Below are 9,773 nucleotides of genomic sequence, written 5' to 3' on the forward strand. Positions count from 1 at the left end.
AAGTTGGGAAGCAGCTCAGACAGCCGCAGGTGGAAGCAGGGGATTCTGGGGAAACGATACTCTTGCTTCTTCAGAGTCCAAGATCTTTTGATTGTACATTGTGTTTTTATAGGGATTTTTGGAGCAATTTGTTTTTATTCTTACTTGTAGATTTCGTCCTGCCCCCCCACCCCCATCCAACGGGTATTTGTCTTATATTAAGAATACTTGAATGGTGTAAGTAGGGGTCAGGTTATCCCCACACCACACCTGGAATCCTGGTCACACCTGGAGGAGGGGGCAGAAGTTTTTTGTTTTTTTTTTTTTTTAAAAGCAACTCCCTCCTCCTACCGTTCCCCCACCTCCATATGCCTTGACCTCTGATCCTCCCCAAATCTTCTTTGGACATACCTGGCAGGCCAGGGCAGGGCCTGGAGGATTAAAGTTTCCTCCCCTACTGACCTACTGAGTGTTGTGGGGTGGGGCATGACAAAGGAGGGAGATGGAGAGACCGCCTTCCTATCTCCTGCCCCTTACTCTGGCCCCCTTCACAGGTCAGACTTCTGACTCACTTCCAAAGACACTGTCTTCAGTCTCTGAAGTTTCTTGAGTAGGATGGGGGTGTAAATGGAAAATCAATGGTTCTTTCCAGCTGGGAGTTTTCTGGGATTTTTTTTCTTTTAACTCCCCCCCCCCAACAAAAAAACCCAACTAAACAACAAAGCCTTGGAGACTCAAATTGCTATTTCCCCCTACTAATCAGAACTTAGCTGATACTGATGACTGACTTTTATTTTTGTTTTTTAAATTTAGGTTCACTTTCCCCTCCCTGCCCAACTCTTCCCCCCTCCCCTCTTCAGCCACTTAATTCAACTTGGAACTGGTTAGATATGTTACTGTGAACCTGACTCAAGGCTCAAAAAGAGATGCACCCCCCTGTCCCCATCCCAGCATGGGGTAGGCCCTTCTCCAAAGTGGCCAGAACGATGTCACACACTGCACTGCTGGTATCCAAGACTGGCCCCCATGAGAAAGGGGTACGTCAGCTTAGAAACTGCTAAAAAACAAAACAAAACAAAACATATACCCACCCAACAGAAAAGGAGGGAAAAAAGCACTTTAACTATGGGGTACCAGGTAAGCTGATACAGCTCAAGAGTTTTCCTTTATAACAACTATCAAATGCCAGAATTTTGTATTCTGTTTTGTAAGAATTTAATAAAAGCATTGCAACCTATCGATTGTAGAAAACTGTGGTCTTCCCCATGGGGCGCTGGGCCAGGGCTGTTGGGACCGCACTTCTTGGGTGTTAGTTGGGAGACGGCTGAGCATCACGTTGACTTTTGCCCTCATGGAGCGGGGTGTGTGGGGAGGTGTGGGGGGGTGGACTGAACTGGGAGGGGGCAGCAGGTACATGAGGAGTGACAGTGATATGAGGAGAAGTAGCTAAGTGCCTGGAGAGAGGGTGGTAGCTCCCCAGCCTTACAGGGTTTCAGGGCTAACACAGGCAGGTAGCGCATGCACAGTCTGGATGAGCTGAATGTGAGTAGGGGAGAAAGCTAGGAAGGTTAACACTGGAAGATACAGGACCCAAGGTGATCTAGAGGGGGCAGGATAGTGAACCAAATCTAGAGGGAGATTATCTAGAGATAAGAACTAGAGGGAGACCCAAACCTTGAGCAAGCAGGGAAAACAAGGCACCTTAACATTTCTCGTGACTGGAGCTAGCCTCTATTTTGGGGTAAACTGAGCAAATCCAAGTACTTGAGTTTACCCACATTCCAAATTTGCTCTGTAAAGGCTAAGTATAAAAATGAATGGTCCTGGGTAGCAGTAGAAGAAACCAGATGCTTTGCCTTTCCCCACCCCTTATAAGACATCAGAGGAAACTGCTTTTGTACTGCCTACAAGGCTAGTTGTAGACAACTTTAAAAATAAGATGTTTACTTTAGCATGGAAAAGAATTATTTTATGTGGGCCTGTAGAATCCTCATAGCTATATATTGAGTTGAAGTGGGGGGAACTTTCCTTTAGTTTAAACAACTCTTGGGGCAGCTAGGTGGTGCAATGGATAAAATGCTAAACCTGGGGTTAGGAAGACCAGAGTTCAAATCTAATTTTGGACACTTACCAGCTGTGTGACTTTGGGCAAATCATTTAACGATGTTTGCCTCAGTTTCCTCATCTGTAAAAGGACCTGGAGAAGGAAATGGCAAATCAATATCTTTGCCCAGAAGACCCCAAATGGAGAAAAAAAACACAACTGAATAAAAAACTGGTGCTGCTTATTGTGCCCTTTGGTTCGTGTGTATTCTCTCTCCAGCTCAAAGGAGGGGACATAAAGGCAGTGCCATCTGTAAAGACTCCTCTTAACTGGCCATCTGACTGTGAGTGGTTCTGCCATTTTGATTTTGTTCTAGACGTGGATGAGTCAGGCAGATTCCACCTAACCAGACCGACTCAGGTGAAGAGGGTGTGGACGCTTATCAGGATGTTGCAGGAGGCTCTGCAGTTTGAGGAGAGAGCAAGACTAGTTCTGCTTGTGTGTATGGCTGTGTTCTCAAGGCCTCTCTGAAGAACCTTGGAGTCGATCATGAGATGTGGGAGACCCTGGCAGAGGAACGCCCATCATGGGGTGCCTGCATCAAAGAAGATGCAGAATTGCGGTAGCTCAAAGGAATGTGAGAGGTGAGAAATTTAAAGACATCTCCACTCCAAATGTCCATATGGACTGTTTGTGGTAGAGCTTCTAAGCTCATATTGGTCTGATCAGCCACTGTCAAACACACTATACCTTGATCCCAACCGTAGTGGTTTCACTTTGTCCTCTTCCAGAAGGAAGGACAACGACCAACGTGTCTGTTGGAGGTGGAGAGGAGAAAGGTTAAGGGAGGGAATTCCTAGGATCTCTTAACCCATTTGTAAAATAATCATGTTCCTTCTAAGACCATTCTCCCCCTCCCCACCATTACTAACCACTATCTACTAATTTCAAGGCACTGAGATATAAAAATAAAATATAACACTCCCTGCTCCTATGGCAGCCTCTTCTACTGGTAGGGGTGTGGGAGGCAAGGAGTACAACATATAGACATGTCTATAGAAAGTAGGGGGATTCAGATCGTATAGAAAAAGACTGAAGGGGAAGAGAATAACCTTGCATTCAGCTTTGGGGATAACAGTCCACACATATGAAATGCCTGCTATGTGCCAGGCACTGTTCTAAGCCCTGGGAATTTTTCTTTTTTCCTCTCCTTCCTCCCATTCTTCCTTCCATCTTCACCTGGCTCTTTTCACTCTCCCTTTCTCTTCCCTACTTCTCTTTCTCTTTCCTACTTCTCTCTGCCTCTCTTTTTAATAATCCACCACAGCTCCCTTTCTATCTCTTTCTTCCCTTTTCTTCCTGCACTTTCATGCCCCATTCCTCTCTTTTCTCCTCTCACTTCTGTGGATTATAACACAGGCCTTCTCAATCTTGTCCCTCCTATAGCTCCTACCCTTTAACCTCTGGGCTGATGTTTTAAGGGACCCTTCAAGTCTCTCCTCCTGCAGACGACCTTTGCTCACCACAATGGTAATGTCTCTTTCTCAGTTCCTGTGGTCTAGACCTTCATATTTGCCTGGTAGGTTCTTTGAAGAAAGCAGTCTCAGATGAATGAAGAGGTCAGAAGCCAGACTGCAAGGTATCAAGAAGAGAATGAGAGGAAAGAAAGAGGAAGCATCTCTTACAGACAGATTCCTCAAAGAGTTTAGCCACAAAAGAGAGGAGAGATGTGGGATGGCAGCTAGTGGGAATGAACCAATCAAGTGGGGGGTTTTGAGGATGGAGGAGACATAGGCATGGGACTGTCACCTTCCTAGACCTGGATATCATGCTCTTCCTGCTTCAGAAGTATGATTGCACTGGTGAAGGGAGTAGATAAGATACCCTGCTCTCTCAGTTCAGGCCAACAGCTACTCTACGATGGAGTCTTGGAGTTGCCTGGGAAATTAAGATGTTAAGTGACTGGTCCAGGGTCACCTAGCCCAATGTATTGGGATTTAAACCCAAGTTATCCAGACTCTGATTCTGGGTCTTTATTCACTATGCATGGTCTTTATTCACTATGCAACACTGCTTCTCATTCCCCTTTGAGCAGAACCTGGTATTAGATCAGTGTTTTTGACCGCCATAAGACATGGTTGGTTCATATTAGTCTTTTATGCCCATTAAACCCCCCAAATCATTTTCAGAAAAACAGCTACTCAAGTGTAGCCCTTTGACTGAATTCAACCTTCACAGAACAAATCCCCTCAATAAAAGGATTTGTTCTGTGAAACTTGGACTGGTCAAAAGGCTGCACCAAAGGACCTAAGAGGCTACATGTGGCCTTGAGGCAGCAGCCTCCCCACCTCTGCTCTAAACATGTGTATTTTCTCTCTCTCTCTCTCTCTATATGTATTTTGTGTATGTACATGTGTATATATGTACAGATAGTCTTTCTGTGTATTTATGTGTATGTCTATATATACATACACATACATATATATGTGTATATATATACATGTATACACATACCCACACGTATATATAAATACACATACACATATTATATGTATATATATATTATATATAATATATATATAAATGTAGAGCAGAAAGAATGCTGGATTTAGAGACAGGGGACCTGTGTTCAAATCCCCACTCTGCTATTTGGCACCTATATGACCTTAGGCAAGTCATTTTCCTTTCCTTGGTTCTCACTTTTCTGGTCTGCACAATGAGGAGGTTGGTGAAAGAAGCTCTAGGGTCCCTTCCTGCTCCAGCCTTATGATCCTACAATCCTAGGGACATTCCACTAGAGACCTCATTCCAAGCTGACATTGAACCCTTGATCACTTATTTCACCCAACTGTTGACAAATGATTTTGAAATTCCCTGTGTGGTTTCATAGCTCACCTCTCTCATTCAAGCAAAGCATGAGAACTTTTGTAAACTGCTTTTCTAAAACCTAAGTAAATTAACGCCTATAATATTCTCCTGACCTACCAGTCTAGTAACTCCATCAAAACAAAAGGAAATGAGGTTCATCTGGTATGACTTGTCCTTGTTGGAATTATGTTGATTCTATGATTATTATAGCCTTTTCTACAGGTTCACTAACCACCCTTTTAATAATACAGTCTGGAATTTTCCCAGGAGTTGAAGTCAAGCTCACTGGCTTTTAATTTATAGCCTCATCTCATCTTTAAAAAAAAAAAATTCCCTCATTATTCTTTTAGCACTTTATTCTCCGTATCTTTTAGAAGTCACTGACCATGCATCTGCCAATGAGTTCAACATCCTGGGATGCAATTCAGTTGGCCTGGTGAGCTGGCTTCAGCCAGGGCAGTGAGGTTCTCTCCTACAGTTCCTCTACTCACCTTGGATATCCCCTCTCCACTACCCATTTCTGTTTTGTTCTCTCTCCAACTCAAAGGTAAATACAAGATGGAGAAGTGGAATGAGAACTAAATGCCTCTTCTGCTCTCCCTTGTGCACGATCATGATCCCATCCTCCTCTAGCAGTCCTTGTGTTTCTTCATTGTATGCCTTCTCCTAACTTTTGTTTTAAACCACTGCTTTTTGTCACCAAAATCTTTCCTCTTCTGCCTCAGCTGAGTCTGAGTTTGAGCACTCCTGATGCAGAGGGCATTAGATCATGCGATGTTTTTGGGAGAATAATAGCATTTATTTATCATCCAGGGTTATAAGGAGGAACAACTTAGGTAATGTGTGTGAAGAGCTTTGCAAACCTTAAAAACCTTGTGTGAACATCAGTTGTTGCTTTGTGTTGGCCCACTGTCACTCGCTGCTCGTTCATTGCTCCTATCTTCTCTCTGCATCTTTAAAGCTAATCAGTCTATTGAGGCAGCTCTCGCTTTTTCTCCTCATTGCAATTATTCTTTATGTCACTGGAATTTCATTCTTGCCAACTTCTTATCCTTGGGTTGACTTCCCCTGGAGAATTTTAGCTCATGGCTAACGCTAAAGCTAAAGCCATAGCTCATGGGATCCCACCTTTTCTTTTCTGGAATCCTCCAAAATCTGCTCTCTCCAAATCAAAGGTGAATGCCGGACCATCTTCCCTCTAGTTCTCTATGGTAAGTGCTAACACGGATCTGTCTACTTCTCAGGATCTCCCCCATTTCCGTCCCTCCTAGTTTGTGAGAATCAACTCTAGAATAGAAATTCCCGTCATTAAGGATTCCACTGTTTGAATGATGACATTGTCACAAAGGTAAATCTAGACCTTATTAGACACTCTTCTTTTGGCAGAGGGGGAATTCTGCAGTCAATTATTTGAATAGTGGAAGTCCCCTATTATTAATACATCATGTTTCTGTGCCAGATTTGTGATCTTTTCCCACCGACTTCGCGTATATTTCCTTTCTTTGCAAGTGGTCTGTGTTATATACCTGTGTCAATATCACTTTTGTTTATCTTCACTCATATTCTTCATCAAGCTTTCCACCCCTGCATCTTGAATTTCCTTGCATAGTTATATTTTCTTAGTATACAGAGCAATATATGTTCTTTTACCTATTCTGTTTAAGAATATCCTTAGAAAGGAAGGCAGAATCTCCTATTTGAGATTCATAATGACTCCGAGGAGTTTGGTCTAACTATCTACTTACGACTAACCAAGGGAATTAAGGAATACCTATTATACAGATTGAGATGTGCAGTTGAATGGATGGGTTATAGAGTTTGTCCATCAGGATGACCATCAGTCAATCAGTCAACAAGTACTTATTGCAGGGTTTCTTGGTTTGTTTTTTGGTAGACCAAAAATTTTATTTTCCTCTGATCAATTCAGGAACGTTGATTGGCAGATAGCTCTTTACATGGGCTTTGGAGGGGGTCTGGAGGCAGTAACTGCAGATCTGAAGGGGGTGTGTGTGATCCTTTCATGACTCATGGGATTGATTCCTCACTACCTTGCTATGAACTGAGCAACTCACACAGTTTTGGCAGCACATAGAAGTAAAAAATGCTAACCTTGGAGATATCCCTGATGACCACAGCTTCCACGAGGTTGTGGATGATGAACTTCTTGATGGCCTTGTCCTTGGACACACAACGTGCACAGTTGGTGTCTCGGATGGGCTGCATGTGGCCATGGCCCTAGTAGATGAATCAATTGGTCTTCCTCTTCTTGGTCATCTTGGAAGCCAGGAACTGAAAAAAGGGTCAACAAGCATTTATTAGGTACTTACCACATACCAAGCATTCTATCTGGACAAACACTCCCAACGTACAATGAGTTGAACCCAGAAGTGAACAGGAAGACAGCAAGCTGGCTAACTTTGGAAAATTGCAAAGTTATTCTAATTACTTCTTTCCAAAACAAAGGCATGTATGTGTGTATGTTTATATACATACACACATATCTATACCTATGTCTGTCTACCTGTCTATCTATCTATCTATCTATCTATCTATCTATCTATCTATCTATCTATCTATCTATCTATCTATCTATCTTATCTATCTATCTATCTAAATACCAATACCCTTCTGGCATTGTTGTATGACTAAGCCATAGAACGCTGAAGAAGAAAAACTGAAAACAGGCAGAAGGACAATGGAGAACACTGGAGGACGTTGGCAGGATGTGATACATTACTTTATGAGGGAGGAGTAAAAGATGATATCAAAGAAATGTATAAGCAAAAAAAAAAAAAAGATGGGCTGGTCGTGTGGCAAGAGCAAGGGATGACTAGCTTATGTGATCTCTTGGTATTCTCAGTATGTTAAAACCTTTACACGTTGAATGGAATCCCTGTGATAAACTTACAGGAAGAAATGGACACAAGCCTCTTACAATGGACCTTCCTGGATGGGCCGCATCACGTCCATGAGAACATAGAACCATCTGAGTATTTGAGCAGACCTTGGGTGTTGTGGGATGAGACCATGGATGCTGAACACTTTGCAAACCTAAAAGTACTATGTCTCTTATGGTTATAGTCGTTTGTTGTTATTATTAATAGTCTCTGAGCCTTCTACTGCATACCTGCCAGACTCAAGCAATGTTTATAAAGCAACACAGGGATGTGCTAGTAAATATTTAACAAACAAAAATTCCTAGGAAAACTGGAATGAAGATTGGCAGAAACTAGGCATGAACCAGCATCTTAACCATAGACTAATTTTGTTGTTCAGTCATGTCTGACTCTTTGTGTCACTATTTGAGGTTTTCTAGGTAAAGATTGCCATTTCCTTTTCCAGCTCATTTGACATATAAGGAAACTGAGACAAACAGGGTTAAGTGATGTGCCCGGAGTCACACAGCTAGTAAGCGTCTGAGGCCAAGTTTGAACTCAGGTCTTTCTGACTCTAGGCTCAGTACTCTCTCCGCTGCATCACCTAGCTGCCTAAACTATACCGAACTAAGATCAAAATGAATACATGATTTAGACATAAAGGGTGATATCACAAATAAATTAGGGGAACATGGAAACATTTAACTGTCAGATCTATGAATAAGGAAATTGTTCATGATCAAACAAAAGACAGAGAAGATCACAGGAAACAAAATGAATAATATCAATTAAATGAAATTAAAAAGCTTTAGACAAAGTTAATGTAGACAAAAATTAGAAGGAAAGCAGAAAACTGGGGAGGGGAAAATTTTAGAGCAAGTTTCATAAAGGCCCCATTTCTCAATATATAACTGAGTCAAATTTACAAAAAGAAGAGTCATTTCCTAATTGATAATCGGTCGAAGAATATAAAGGAGAAATCTATCTAAAAGAAAATTTTCAATAATCCCATAAAAATGCTCTAAGTCACTATTGATTAGAGAAATGCAAATTAAAACAACTGTGAGTTACTACCTTACACCCATCAGAGTGACGAATATGACAGAAAAGGAAAATTACAAATGCTAGATGGGATGTGGAAAAATAGGGAATAGATTTACTGTTGGTAGAGTTGTAAACTGGTCCAATCGCTTTGGAGAACAGTTTGGAATTATACCCAAAGGGCTATAAAACTGTGATCCAGCAATACCACTACTAGGTCTGTATCCCAAAGAGATAAAAAAAAAAAAAAGACAAAAGGACTTATTTGTACCAAAATATTTATAGCAGTTCTTTTTGCGGCAGCAAAGAATTAAAAATTGAGAGGATGCTTATCAGTTGGGGGAATGGCTGAACATGCTGTGGAACACGATTGTGATAGAATACCATTGTGCTATAAGAAATAACAAGCAGGATGGTTTCAGAAAAACCGAGGAAGACTTACATGCTAAGTGAAGTGAGCAGAACCAGGAGAACATTGTACATAGTAACAGCAACATTGTAACAATGACCAACTGTGAAAGACTTAGCCACTCTGATCCAAGACTATTCCAAAGGACCCATGATGAAAAATGCTCTTGACCTCCAGAGAGAGGACTGAGGAACTCTGAGTGTAGAATAAAGCATCATTTTTAAACTTTATTTTTCTTGGAGTTTTTTTTGATGTTTTCTTTTGCAACATGGCAAATATGGAAATATATTTTGCATAACTTCTCATGTATAATTGATACATTGCTTGCCTTCTCAAGGGGTAAAGGAGGGGGTAAGAAGGAGGGAGAGAATTTAAAACTCAAAATTTTAAAAAATGAATGTTACAATTTTTTTAAAATGTAACTGGGAAATATTTAATGAAGTAAATAAAAATATAGTAAATGTTTAACAACTGATCTCTGGGAAGACAAAAATGTATGGACATACTTTAAAGTTTAATCTGCATTAGTAATACTTTCTTAAGCCTAGACAATCAA

General features: G+C 41.3%; 1 long non-coding RNA gene and 1 pseudogene across 1 annotated transcript; one reads left to right on the plus strand and one right to left on the minus strand.

Moving 5' to 3' along the window:
* The first annotated feature begins 1,398 nt into the window (after positions 1–1,398).
* On the plus strand, positions 1,399–9,447 carry LOC140499716 (uncharacterized). Its single transcript, XR_011965519.1, has 2 exons — positions 1,399–2,667; positions 7,802–9,447. It is a non-coding gene; the product is annotated as an uncharacterized lncRNA (long non-coding RNA).
* LOC140499715 (small ribosomal subunit protein eS26-like) lies at positions 6,843–7,165 on the minus strand (annotated as a pseudogene).
* Positions 9,448–9,773: the final 326 nt, after the last annotated feature.

Source organism: Notamacropus eugenii, chromosome 4, assembly GCF_028372415.1.
Source record: "Notamacropus eugenii isolate mMacEug1 chromosome 4, mMacEug1.pri_v2, whole genome shotgun sequence".
Taxonomy (NCBI): domain Eukaryota; kingdom Metazoa; phylum Chordata; class Mammalia; order Diprotodontia; family Macropodidae; genus Notamacropus; species Notamacropus eugenii.